This window comes from Triticum aestivum, chromosome 1A, assembly GCF_018294505.1.
Source record: "Triticum aestivum cultivar Chinese Spring chromosome 1A, IWGSC CS RefSeq v2.1, whole genome shotgun sequence".
Lineage (NCBI taxonomy): Eukaryota > Viridiplantae > Streptophyta > Magnoliopsida > Poales > Poaceae > Triticum > Triticum aestivum.
The window spans coordinates 385153694-385168571 of record NC_057794.1 but is presented as its reverse complement, the minus strand read 5'-3'; positions in this window follow the sequence as shown (position 1 = coordinate 385168571).

The window sequence follows — 14878 nt, the reverse complement described above, 5'->3', positions numbered from 1 at the left end:
TAAGCTAGCCCCTGCTTTGTCCGAAGAGCCAGATTCGTTTGGGGGCGGGGGACACCACCCCACAGACAAGACCGCCAGTCGTGCCGGCGCCAAGCCATGGCAAGAACGCTGCAACGCTACCGGACATGCCGGACATCCCTATGGCACAAGATCCGGACATGCATATGGCACAGGATCCGGACGACGATGACAATGATGATGGTACATTTACCAACGTCGATAAGTACTTTGACAAACATGGGTACGGTGACGAGTTTTGCGGGCCTCCTTCTCAAGAACCCAAACAAGACGACCGCGATCTAGCTGGTACGGCGGAGAAACCCAATTGCAACAGCCGTCATCTGGCATTCAGTTCTCAGGAGACGGCTCCAGCTGCCGCCTTCAACGTGCCTTAGATAGCGGAGGTGCCAAATATTATCAGCCCCAACACGCTCAAGAAGGCAGTCTGTGAGCAGAACTCGGAACCATTACAGCAGATCAAGAAGAAGGGCCGGAAATGGCAGACTAAAAAGGCCGCCGGTGCGAGCCAGCCGGCACCGAGTACGATCCGTGCTCAGGACGGGCCACCTTCACCTAAGGATATCTCGAGGAGGGTGCATGTGGCGGGTAGGGCGATGCTACCGACGAATATGCTCAATGCTGCAACCGGTGCTATGCAGAGTCTGCACGACAGTGTTCTTTCTTTGGAGAAGCGGCGTCTCAGAGAGAATGATGTGGCATACCCGGTTTTCGTGGCCAAGGTGCCAGAGGTCAAGGGCTTTGTGGATGGCTCCATCAGGGGTATGATCGTCCTGCGGTTTGATGACATCTTTGCTATGTTCAACCTTCATCCGCTGCACTACGCCTTCGTTCGGCTGTTTTCGCTGAGTATGGAGATGCGGATCATTAGAGACAAGACCCCGGACATCGTGATCGTTGACCCCTTCTACATGCGTGCCAAGCTCTTGAGCAGCGCTGGGGACCGCCAAGTCGCGAGTTCACACCTCGAAGACGTCATTCTGGCAAACCCAGATAAGGATAACTTCCTTGTGGCTTACTTTCCCAAGTAAGTCATCCCTTAACCGCCCCGTAACATATGATTTCTTAGATTTCGATCATTCTTTTTTTTCTAACATTCCGTGTTCTGTGCAGTGACACACATTGCACACTCATCCTCTTAAGCCCGAAATATTCCATGGCCACGTATTTCGACCCGAACGGTAACTCCAAGATAGACTACACAAATATCAAGAAAGTTCTTGATGATGTTCTCCCCGGCTACGCCAAATCTGGAGGCACCTTCACCAGGGCCGTTCATAAGTATGGCAAGCACATGTTCGCCCACAATACGACGTTCTGCTGCGTCAAGTAGCCGCCTGGCGGTTAGAAGGATGCCTACTACGCCCTCCATCACATGAGGGCGATCGTAAGGGACCATCATCACCTTCTGCTACCAAATAATCTCAAAGATTGGGCCGCGAGCTTGTCGGCAATCCAGGACGCGGACATCAGACACGAATTCTTTCGCATCCAGTCGGAGTTTGCGGACATCATCCATCAAGATGTCCTTCATACCTCGGGGCAGTTCTTCCTCAGATATCAACCATCCAACATTGAGATAGACGGAATGCTAAAAATGCAGGTTGACAACGCCCGCGATTTCATGACCATCACGACAGATGGCGGCTTCATCCATGCTCCTATCCATGAGTCGAGTCAAAAGTAGTGATGTGTAGTTCTGAAACATTGATTGGCTCATGTTGTAATTAAACTTTAATGAATTGTATGTCTCTTTTGTTTGGACAGTCGTTCAACTTAGATGTAATCGATGCTATTTATTAGTAGGACCATGAATCGTGCTATTAATGTCTTGCTTTTCTCTTCTGATCCTTTTGTTGCATACTTATATATTGCTTATGTATGTATTGTCTATTGTTTGGCTTGTGCATAGATATGCCGTCGTATGTCGTGTACAAGGGTAAGGTTCCCAGAGTCTACAACGACCGGGAGGAGTGTCGAAGACAGGTTCACCGTTTCAGCGGTAACAGTTACAAAGGGTACACCACTAGGGCGGAGGCGGAATCTAGATACGCCCGCTATCTAGCGGGAGAGAGGAGGGAGCGTTGGAGGAACCGGATGAAGACCAGTTTCATCGCGATGATGCTCATCGTGATGACCGCAGCTCTCTTCTATGTGATGGTAGTTTAGATGATCGATATCGAAATGTAATGTGAAGGCAAAATCGGTACTCGCGGTCTCGAGACTTGTAATGTTTTATCTTTGTTCGGTCTTCTGAATTCGGAGACTAATATGATGAATTGTATTCGAAGACTAATCTTCTATTGTATTCGATGAATCTACTGTTGTTGTGTGCTACTGTCTTATTCTGCCAAATAATATATTTTGTAACCCGTGTAAAAATTAGAAAAGTAAAAAAAAACCTAATATTCATACTAATGGCGCATCACTACAAAGTGCGCCATTAGTATGCCAAAGTATACTAATGGCGCATCACCAAAGAGTGCATCATTAGTATGCCAAGTATACTAATGGCGCATCCATCCGTAGTGCGCCATTAGTGTGCCAAAGCACATGGTTAAATATGGCTCATGGGAGGCATACTAATGGCGCATGGTGTTATATACTAATGGCGCACTGGGTGGTGCACCATTAGTATACCAGATACTAATGGGGCACCAGTGGTGCGCCATTAGTAATAAATACTAGTGGCGTGATACTAATGGCGCACCAGTGATGCGCCATTAGTAGGCAAAACTGGTGCGCCATTAGTAGGCCTTTTCCTAGTAGTGTCTACTAAAATGCGCTCTATCAATATATGGATGTACTCTTCTTCCCAATACAAAAACTTGCATCCATTCGACTCGCTCCATTGCACAATACATGCCTTCTATTTGTCAAAATATATATGTATCTAGACATGTTTTACTATCTAGGTACATCCATTTTTGGACAAATGGAAGTCAAATATTTTGGAACGGAGGGAGTACACAATAAATATTTTAAGTTAGCACAACTAGTCTAATCTGAGAGCAGAACCGAAGATTTGGTCGGGTTCTTCCTCCTTTTGCCGACACATGGGACATCCAGCATCCAAGTCGTGTCATGAAAAAAAATAGAGTGGTAGTTGAAGCCACGAGATGTGCATCTTGGGTTAAACTGTAAATAGAATCTTACTACTCTTGAGTAACTCCAAAAGTGGCCACCAAAGATCTTTACTGGATTTGGTTTTCATCACCAGCACATCGAGGTAAAAGATGCGCAGGTTCAATGGGTCCTCTTGCGTTTTCACTGACATGTGGGGCCGCATGTGAGAAAACAGATGATGGGCTCCGCGCGTCCGCTAGCTGGCTGAGAAGAGAGATAGAGGAGGGTTGAGCACGAACTGCAGGAAATTTGTTCTACGTACCTCGATATAGGCTCGATTTAGTGGGGTGGCATGGGCCATAACTAGCATTCACATCTAGCAGTACGGCACACGCCACCCGCACGAGTCCCATCCGACACCAATTTTCTTGGAGTCCATGCTACAACCATCTCTTCTCCCATCCTGTTTTCTCAAACATCGCGCGGTGGGCGGGGTGGGGTTTGCCGATAGTCAGTTTGCTCAACTGCGGTCCCACTTGTAAGTGAAAATGCAACACCGCACGCATTCCCGTTTGAGCGGCATGCCGGACCAACCATGTGGGGTGCGACATGAACACGGCAGGCTTTTCCTTTTGAACTTGTAACTTGTAAAATTTGGTTCTGCTCCATTGCGCGACCGATAGATGGAAAATAACGATTTTTCCTAGAGTAATGAGAAGTTTGGTTCTGGCTTCGTTCATGCATGGAGTACGTACGAAAATTACGAAGTTAATGCGAAAGGTAAGATAATTACTGTAGTATCATATACTACTACATGGATTTGACGGAAAGATAAAAATACATACGGATCCATCAACGTTCAACGACATCGTCTTGCCCTAGTGTGCTGAGTCACCAACTGGCGTGTGAGGAGCAGCGGCATTGGCGTCGAGCTCAACGTGCTTCTGAACAGTGCCATACAAGGTTGCCATGCGCTCCAAGAAGGCCAGCGTCCTATCGTCCTCCTCATGCATGTAGTAGTCCTTGTGGACAATTTGCGCATAGACGTGGGTGATTATTTCGATGGTGTCTTGTTGCGCTAGGCGCTGCGTGGCGAGCGCGACCTCGAGGTGGAAATTCTCTGGCGCGACGGCGAGCAGTCACAGGGCCACCAGTGCGTTGAAGAGGTTGTTACCATAGTGGCCGTTGAGGGTGGCGGGCATCATAGAGCCTGGGCGCGTCGGCTGGAGGCTTACGTCAAAGTCGTCCGCAACCTTCTTGACGACGGTGAACTTGTCGAGGAAACCGACGAGGACCTCGTCGAACAAGGAGACGAAGCTGTCGTCCAAGTGGCCCCTCGCCTTGGCATCCTCAAGCAATACTACCTGGAGACGTTCCTCGGTGCCGGGCCGCAGGCCGGCATCGTGGACCATCTGGCACAGCTAGCTGATGCTCGCGCTCATCGCCTCCTTGGGTCTAGTGTAGCTTCTAGTCAACTGATCTTGCGATTTGAGTGATCACTCAGCCCTTGGTTAGCGTGCGTAGGTGCATAGGAGTTCGTACTACTCCTCGGCCCTCTACTGCACCTGCCTTTGGCTGTATGATAGGTGGGCCAACCACCCCTTGGGGCCACGTGTCATTCACCCAAAAGCAGTTGCCGTAAGTCAATGAAGATGTGTCCCCCTCCGTGTCGGTGCAGTATAGTCATCTCACCGGACCTCTAGTTGGGGGCAAACAAGAGAAGTTTGATGTTTACTTGTTTATTGTTCCCCTTTGCATTTTGCGCCAAGTTTTGACCTTTGATTTAACTAATAAAATGTTAATTAATGCATGTAAACAAAAATGTTGTGTAAGTCACCTTACGAAAACCAAATAATCCCAAAATACTTAGGCACGGTGCATTAACTCCCTCCTTGTTTATTATTTCATGACATATCAACCAATGAGAGATGTGGGCCGTGCATGCTTTCAATGAATTGAGACTACCAAACATGACATGCAGTGTTTAGTTCAATGCATGTAATCCTATTTGTACTCTAGTTAGGAGTAGCAAAAAACATTAAGTTCTCTCGCCGATATGAATAAAACACCATGTATTTATTTACAGATAGAGTAGTACATTTTTGGTGACATGCATTACTAGATATTTCTAGTCAAATACTAAAATCTAGATGGACGTGGTAGTACTCCTAAATCCAGACGGTGGTGCTACTAGTACTAGTAGTAGTACTACCAATGTAGTAGTAGGAGTACTAGCACTGTACTACCCGTTGGTCAAATTATTATGTGCTGCTCCTCACCGTGAAGTGACAAGACCCTGCATCAGAGATGACACATGAGTATAGGCGCTGTGTTCGGCATACCATAGTCAGCCTCACCGTCTGCAGTCACTAACATCATGGCTGTAGAGCTAGTTGTTGGGGGTTGGGTGCGACATATGCCAAAGGATGGCTTATCATGGTGGGGGCGAGTAGAACGTCGCCGGTGCCTGGAAACGGGATGAGGCGTTGACATGCACGCCGGCGAATCTTACCCAGCTTCAGGGATCTCCGGGGAGATAATACCCCTACTACAGCTCTACGGGGTCTCGGCATGATCACTATGGCAAGTGTTTACACAATTGCTCCTTGAGTTGTTTCCTGGAGGTAGGAGAGGGCAAGGCTAGCTCTCTCCCTCCTATATGATCTGGTCTAGAGCTAATGGATTCCATCCCTTTGCATGGGTGCCCTGGGGGGTTTATATAGGCCTACCCCCTAGGGGTACAATGGTAATAGAGACGCGGGCCCGGCCGTTAGTGCCTCCGGCCTCCATCTTCTCCGCCGACTGGTTAGGTACGGAGCCGACAGGCCGCATCCGCCGCGGGCAGGTCTTGCCGCCTGCTGATTACTATAGCCGTGCTTCTGATGACGCGAGCTTGGTCATGGAGTCGTGGAAACATCCCTGCTGCCTGGCGGGCGATCACTATTGCCACTCTCCATCACATCTGATTAATGGTGCGTGGCCCTCGGGGGAGGAGCTGGCCGACTCCCGGGGGCCGACTCCCAACGGTCCAACTGGCGGCGCGCTTGCCGTCTCCTGGGGTCCCACTGGCTGGTGGGACCCACCGCCCTAGGGTCGTACAGACAAACCGTCGTGGGCGCAGGATTCGATCCTTCGGCGCTGATGTCAGGGCTAGCATGGCAACAGTGCCACGCCGCACGGAGATCTCCATGGGTACGTCGTACTATGGCCATGCCTCCCCTTGGAAAGGGGTGGGAGTGGGCTTGACTGTAGCCAATCCCCGTCCCGTCCGTCTTGACGAGGGCATGGGGTTTGTTGGAGTCGCAAACTCCCCAAAGCCGGCTTCTCTGGAAGTCGCCAGTCAGGAGTCGGCTTATCCTGAAGTCGTCCCCGGGACTAGGCCGCGAGTGGGCAGTCGGTCGCCTTGCTAAGAAGTCGGCTCTTCGTCCTGGGGTCTTGGGGGGCGCAGCCTGCCCCGCTGTCTTGAAAGGTTCTGGGGCTCGGGTTAGCCTACACATGGCCCATTACTCCGACAGTAGTCCCCGAAGCTGGAGAGGCGCCGCGGACGATCGACCAAGAAGCCTCAGCAGTTTCTCTTTCCGGGTGCTCGACTCATGGTTCTTGCTTTATTTCCGCCGGGCCGACTAGAAGGAGTCGGACCCGCCCAACTCTGACTTGCACAGTATTTTGAACGTCATGGCGGGATCCAAGTAGTGTGCTAGCTAAGCTTCCAGGCCGCTGCCCGTTCCGGGCCTATCACGTGATAACATGTGGCCGGGCCAGTCTGCCAGCCTACGCGCGTGACAGGATAGGCCCGTAGGCGGGGCCCGCCACTACCGTGCCTCGGTGCCCGAGCGGATCCGCTGTGGCCCAGGCGGACGGTTGGGATTCATGTGGAGTTACTGCGTGCAATAACTTTGTCGTGGAAACGTGGGGGTCGTGGGGTCGTGGGCGCAGTAAATCCTGCGACCAATCCCTCGGCTTCGCAGCCCATGAGGCTATAAGTAGGGGAAGGAGGGGGGTGCGGCAGAGCACGCGCGCCCCTCCTTCACGCCACTCCTTACTCTTCTCCTTCTTCTTCCTCGCTCCGCCGCGCGCCCAAGCTTTGCCGAACGCCGCGGTGATCATCTCGCGATGTGTTCTTCTTCTGCCGCCGCGCCTCCCTCAGTGCATTCCGGCACCTGGGACGGCTCAGAAGTTCATGACGACCACATCGAGTTCCTCCGCAAGACTCGTCAGCTCCCCGGCGAAGATTACGTGCGGGTGTGTCTTGCACCGAGGGGGGAGATTTCCCCAGCGCCGGAGGAGGGCGAGCGGGTCATCTTCCGCTCGCACTACCTGCGCGGACTGGGGCTGCCGGCGAGCAGCTTCTTCCGCTCTTTTCTGGAGTTTTATGGCCTCCAGCCGCACCACCTCACGCCCAACACGATGGTGCCGCTGTCCGCCTTCGTGGCCTTGTGTGAAGGCTTCCTCGGAGTCCTCCCCACCCTCGAGCTCTGGGGGGAATTCTTCTTCTCCAAGCTCGGCACCCAGGCTGCAGGTGTGCCGGCTCAATGCGGCGCGTTCATCGCCGTGCGGAGATTGGGGGCCGACAACCCCTTCCCCACCATCAGGATGATAAAGTCAGTGAAGCTGTGGCAGCGATCGTACTTCCACATCAAGAGCGTCTTTGCGAGGGGCGATTGGGTCAACCTGCCGGCTTTCGAAGCCGGCCCGCCGGCTGGGAGACTGCCCAACTAGTCATACCGGGCCAGGTCGCTAACGCCTGCGGGAGTCGGAGCCATCGTGCGACTCCGAGTGCTGACGCAGTCGGAGGGCTTGACTGGTTCAGACCTGCTGGCCGCCTTCGTGGCGCACCGAGTTCTCCCGCTCCAAGGTCACCCCCACTTGATATGCCAAATGAGCGGGCACCGTGACCCGAGTCGGATGTGCACCAAGGACATGCCTCACGAGGAGGTGGCCTACATGGTGAACTACCTCTTGGACGGCAAGCTCCTGGAGGACTGGCGGTTTGGCAAGGAGCCATACTCCAGCGCCAACCCCCCACCCACAGTGAGTTGCCTTTTCTTTCTTTCTTTGGATTGTCTTCTCTCTTGCCGAGTTTGTTTTGTGCGGCCTGACCAATCGGCTTTGGTCAGAATCCCCTCCTCCATCCACCAGCCGGCACCACGGGGCCGGCCCGCGAGTTCCTTGCCGACCGGGTAGAGAGCGACGTCGACGACCCTGATCTGGGGGCGGCGGCTTTGGAAGACGACGCGGAGGGAGGAGGCGGCCTGCGGCACGGGGCCAGCCTAGAGGACTGGCCTGATGACGATGAGGAGGTCGCCCCCCGCCATCGGCCAGGAGCCAGCCACCCCGGCGCGGGCTCTTCTGCCGCGCCAGGTGCTCCAGGCGGTGGGAAGAAGCGTAGGGCCATGCCGACCTTGTTCGGCAGTCGACCGAAGAAGCCCAAGAGTTCGGCTGCGGTGACCCGGCGGGACGAGGCGGCTGCGAAGGCCATCCGCTTCCATAAGGAAGTGAAGAAGCCGCCACTGGTCTCTGCATGAGTATTCCGTCTCAATGCTTTATTCTTTCTTTGTGGATTTGTCTGAGTCTTTTACTTGCTTCCCTTGCTTCAGGGCTCCCCTCACACTCAAGAGGGTCGTCGCCGCCTTCGTCATGGGGTCAGCGGAGACGTCCGCCACCACTCGGCGGATTGACCCCACCGCCGACCTCCGGGAGGCAATGGAGCAGAATGCGCAGGAGAAGCGCAACGAAGAAGAGGCCGCCCGCCTGGAGAAGGTGGAGGCTGATAAGGAGGAGGCCTCCGCCAAGAAGAAACTGGCCGAGACCGAAGCCGTCGCCGTGACGAAGCGGCAGGCTGAGGAGGCCACGCACCGCCAATCGGCGGTGTTCGTCACCCTGCTGAACTCTGCGCTGCCGCCTCCGAAGTTCACGGGGCAGACTGGGGAAGCCGGCGGCGAGAACCCCATCCTATAGAGGGAAGGCGGCGACTCCTCCATGCCGGACATGATCGTTCCACCACCACCTCCGCCGCCGTCTGGGGGCGCGCAAGGCGAACAGCCGGCGGACCCGCCAGTGCCGTCAACTAAAGATGAGGCCGTGGCGAGGCTACTTCTTCAAGTCGGCTTGCCAACGCGCCGCCGTCTTGAGAAGACGACCTCAGCACCACGCCCCTTGGAGACCGGCACCACCAGCTCGGCGATCCCGGATGCCGAAGCGACGAGCACCGCGCCCATTGGGTGGGTGCGAGGAGGTGGCACGGGGCCGCTGAACTAGGCGCTTCTGGACGTCCAAACGAAGCTTCGAGCAGAGGGCGACGCCATCCAGAACTGCACCAAGGCGTACCTGGCATCGCGGGCAGCCGTCCGAGGATGTTTTCTCTTTGGTCCTTGTTTTCTTGTTCCTCTCTGTGAGGGTGCGCCAGCGCACCCAATGGGTGTAGTCCCCGAGTTTCGGCTTGGCTGCTGAGCAGGCGGCCTGGAACTCCTATTGGTGAGTTCCGGGTACTTACTTCTGTCTGAAATATTTTGTCGCAGGACTACCACAACCTCCGTGTTACTGCCTTCAACCGCAATGTTGAAGAGCTGGGCAAGCGGACCGTCGAATTATCGAAGAGCCGGAGTGAGTCCTTTTTCTTCTTAGCGCGGGTGCGCTGGCACACCCGCGGGCTGTAGTCCCCGAGATTCAGGCCGACTGGTGAGCAGTCGGGCCGGATCTCCCTGGTGACCTTCTTTACTGATGACTTAATGCCTTCTTTCTTCCTTCTCTTTAGAAGCCAATGCCGTTCTTCAACAGCAGCTGAGCGAAGCCAACTCCGCGTTGTGCACCAAGGGGGATGAGTGCAGCAAGCTCGCCACAGAGCGCGATCTGCTGGCCACTCAATTGGCAGAGCAGAGGGAGCTGCTTGCGAAGACGCAGGAGGAGGCAGAAGAGGCGGAAACCGCCCTCCTGGCCGAGTTCGCGAGCGAGCGGTCCTCCTGGACTGACAGAGAGGCAATGCTGGCCTCCGGCTTCCATGAGATTGACGACATTGTTGATGGTGAGTTTCTTTACTTTCTTTCTTCGAGCTGCCAATTATAAATCGTGCCGACTCCCGGTTTTTGACTTGTTTCTTCGTTTCTTCCGTCTTGGCAGACTTCTTTCCTGGGCATTCGCAGGCTGCCATCCAAGCCATCGAGGCTGACCATGAAGGTCCGAGGGCGGAAGGTGCAGAGATCGCCGCCGACGCCCCCCGAACCCTTGATGAGCATATCCTGAGCATCGAGACTCGCCTTCGGCCGACTCACCGGATGTTGCATCGGCTTCAACGTGTCGGCGCCCAGGCGATTGCTGCCCTGTGGCCGGACATGCAGGCTCCGCGCACCCCCTGTCGGACTGCCGACTGGCTGGAGGTCGCGGCTGGTCGTCTTGAAGCCTGGAAAGGTTCCTCGGCCCGAGCTGGAGCGCGCCGGGCCTTGGAGTTTGTCAAGGCGTGGTATCCGGGGCTGGAACTAGACCGGCTGGCCACACTCCGGTCAGAGGCCCAGCCGGAGCTGGCAGCTACGGAAGACGCCCTCGTCAAGCGTGCTGTGGCGATTGCCGAGTACACCGACACCAGCATCTTCGTCCCCGAGCGGTCTGAAGACGGCGAGGAGGTACCACCGGAGTGGTTTGGGATGAACCCAGACTACGGCGAGGACTTGGCAGAGGTGATCGGTTCTAGCGCCGAGGAGGAAGGCGAGGCGGAGGATGGAGGCGAGACGGAAGAACCAGAAGACGGGGCGGACGGGCAGCCTCAGCTTGACCGTGCCTCCAGCAACGAGCCACGTGCGACCGAGCCGACTGCCGCTGGGGGCGATCAAGCCGAGACTGCCCAGCCGGCCGCCCCAACGCCTGACACTGCCATTTCCTGCCACCCTCCGAATCCGTCTGCCGCATCTTAGGCTGCCGCCTTATCTTTATTTTATCTGCTTTAGTAGTCTTTGAAGAACTTGTTAATTTGCACAATTCCATCCGCGGGGTGTATTTTGAACTTCTATCTTTTCTTGCTCATTGCTGCTTTTTTTCCTTTGCCGCTTTCCCTTAGTTGCCTGTCTTGCCAGTCGGACAGCCGCTCTGCAGACTACCGTTGGATCAAATGCTTGGCTACTTTGGGAAGGCAAGTACTTAGCCGTTTTAGAGTTTTTTAGCAAGTTTAATAGAAGGCGGTGAGGCGACTGCTTAATAGTCGGTTTGCGAAAAGAAAAGGGAAGGCTGGAAGCCGGCTTAAGCTATGTTTTATGCTTTCAATCCTTAGCTATTTTTCATGCGAACACCCATTCTACCTTACTCCTGCCCACCGTACAGTCGCTCTGCGAGCTGCGGCTTCTAACAGGAGATGGCTTAGGCTCCACACACTACTTGTCCGGCTGCAGGAAGCATTTCATAGTGCAAGGCGGCAAGTCCCCGGGCCGACCTATCGAGCCCGGTGCCAAGCCGCATAACAAAGAGTAACATACTCGTAGGCATAACTTTTATCATATAGACAAAAGAGGGCAGTCCCCGAGCTCGTCTCGGGGGGCCCGAAGTCTTGGTACTTTAATACAAAAGGTAGCGTGGTACATACTGTATCAATTGTAAAATCTTTGGAGGAGATTTGCATTCCATGGCCGCTCTATCTCCTTGCCGGAGTTGTCCCTCTTGCGCGCTCGGGGCTTCTGAGCATCAATCAGGTAGTAGGAGTCATTGCCCAGCACTTTGCTGATGATGAAAGGGCCTTCCCAAGGTGCCGAAAGCTTGTGCTGGCCGGCTGTTCGCTGGATCAGCTGGAGCACAAGGTCGCCTTCTTGGAAAGATCTTGGCTTGACCTTCTTGTTGTAGTATCGGCGCAGGCTCTGCTGGTAGATGCTGGACCGGCTGACTGCCAACAGCCGGCCATCTTCTAGCAGATCGACGCCGTCTTGACGTGCTTCTTCTGCTTCCTCCTTGGTGTACATGGTGACTCGCGGGGAGTCGAACTCTAGGTCCGTTGGGATGACGGCTTCGGCACCATAGACGAGGAAGAAAGGCATGAAGCTGGTTGACTTGTTTGGAGTCGTGCACCGACTCCAAAGGACGGCTGGCAACTCATCGAGCCAGCAGCCAGCCGAGCGCTCCAGAGGCTCGACCAGCCGGGGCTTGATGCCGGACAGGATGAGGCCGTTTGCTCGCTCCACCTGGCCGTTTGACTGTGGATGGGCGACGGACGCTAGCTCTAGTCGGATGCCCTGTGTTGCGCAAAAACGGGCCAAGGCGCCTTTGGAAAAATTTGTGCCATTGTCGGTGATGATGCTGTGTGGTATGCCGTACCAAATTGTGATATCGGAGATGAAAGTCACGGCAGTCGGACCGTTCAGTTTCTTGATTGGCTTCGCTTCTATCCACTTGGTGAACTTGTCCACTGCGACAAGTAAGTGAGTTAAGCTACCTCGTGCCGTCTTGAATGGTCCCACCATGTCTAGACCCCAAACTGCGAAAGGCCAGGCAATGGGGATGGTCTTGAGTGCAGAAGCCGGCTGGTGCGGCTTGGAGCTGAACTTCTGGCACCCTTTGCATTTTCCGACCAATTCCTTGGCCTATTCTAAGGCAGTCGGCCAGAAGAAACCGTGTCGAAAGGCTTTTGCGACGAGTGCTCTTGAAGCCGCATGGTGGCCGCACTTGCCTTGATGGATGTCTTTGAGAATTGCTTGGCCTTGCTCTGGCTCTACGCAACGCTGGTAGACACCAGTGAAGCTGCGCCTGACCAGCTCTCTATTGACTATGGTGTAGGCTGCCGCTCGGCGTTGTACTTGCCGAGCTGAGGTCTCATCAGTCGGCAGCTCTTTGCTCACCAGGAATTTGAGGATGGGCTGGGCCCATGAGGGTGCTGCTATTTCTTCGACTGCCAGAACTGCGACTTGGACGAGGGCGGTTGGGCTGGGAGGCGGCGGGTTGGAGTCAACAACCGCTTGCTGGGTTAATGAAGTCCCCGGGCTGACTGGCGCGGCTCTTGGGCCGAGTTCTGGAGTCTTCGAGCCCGCCGCCGCAGTCCCCGGGCCGGGTACTGCAGTCCCTAGGCAGGCTTCGACTGTGGCGCCTTTGGAGCCATCTGCCAAAATCCTCGTACCGTCTGCTGGGGCTCTGGAGTCGGATCCGACTTCTTCGAGGGGAGCCGGCACAAAGATGGAGTCTGATTCTGGTGAAGGCTTGACAGACGGCTTGAGGAGGCGCTGAAGGGCGACGCCGGATGGTATTGCTTGGCGGGTAGAGCTGATTCATGCCAAGGCGTCTGCTTGGTCGTTTTCGTTTCTTGGCACATGGAGGAACTCGCACCCCTTGAAATACCCACTGAGTTGCTGCACGAGGAAACGATAACTCACCATGTTTGCATCTTTGGCGTCCCAGTCGCTAGATGACTGTTGGACCACTAAGTTCGAGTCGCCATAACACAGGATCCGGCGAATGCCAAGTTCTTTGGCAAGCCGGAGCCCATGAATGAGCGCCTCGTACTCGGCAACGTTGCTGGAGGCGGCAAAATGGATTTGTAGTGCGTATTTGAGCTTGTCGCCTTTAGGAGAAGTGAGGACGACGCCGGCTCCTAAGCCGGTGCGCATCTTGGAGCAGTCGAAATGCATCCTCCAATGGATGGAGTCGGGCGCTGGAGGTAGGTACTGGGTCTCGGCCCAGTCGACGAGAAAGTCGGCCAGTGCTTGTGACTTGATGGCGGTGCGGGGCTGGTAGTGGATGGTGTAGGGAGCCAGCTCTATGGCCCACTTGGCCACTCGGCCAGAAGCATCTCGGCTTCCGATGATCTCGGCAAGTGGGGCCGTGCAGACCACAGTGATTGGATGCTCTTGAAAGTAAGGCTTCAATTTCTTGGCGGCAAAGTGCACGCCATAGCACATCTTCTAGTAGTGGGGGTAGTTCTGTTTGGAGGCCGACAGTACTTCGCTCAGGTAATATACCGGTCTCTGGACAGGTAGTGCCTTGCCTTCCTCCTTGCGTTCCACCACAATGACCGTGCTGACTACCCGGCTGGTGGCGGCGATGTACAAGAGCATAGGTTCCTTAGGAGTCGGAGCCGCCAGAACGGGTGGAGTAGTCAGCATCTTCTTCAACTGGAGAAAAGCTTCGTCCGCCTTGTGGTTCCATTCGAAGAAAGTGGTCTTCTTCATGAGTTGGTATAAGGGGAGAGCTTTCTCGCCCAGCCGACTGATGAAACGGCTGATGGACGCCAAGCAACCGGTGAACTTTTGTACGTCCAGCAGTCGGCTGGGTACCTCCATCCTCTCAATGGCCTCGATCTTTACAGGGTTGCATTCTATGCCGCGTTCGGAGACCAGGAAGCCAAGGAGTTGGCCGGCTGGTACTCCGAAGACGCACTTCTCAGGGTTGAGCTTGATCTGGAATCGACGCAGGTTCTCAAAAGTCTCCTTGAGGTCTTCGAGCAGTGTTCCACGCTTTTCCGTCTTCACCACCACATCATCCATGTAGACGTGGGCGTTTCTCCTGAGTTGCTTGAGGAGGCACTTCTGCATGCAACGCTGAAAGGTGGCGCCGACATTCCTCAAGCCAAACGTCATGGTGAGGTAGCAGAAGGCTCCAAATGGCGTGATGAATGCGGTCTTCAGTCTGTCAGCCGGGTTCAGCTTGATCTGGTGATATCCTGAGTATGCATCCAAAAAGCTCAACAGCTCGCATCCGGCTGAGGAGTCTATCACCTGATCAATTCTTGGCAAAGCAAACGGGTCCTTGGGGCAAGCCTTGTTGAGGCTTGTGTAGTCAATGCACATTCGCCACTGCTTGTTCTTCTTTAGTACCAGGACCGGGTTGGCTA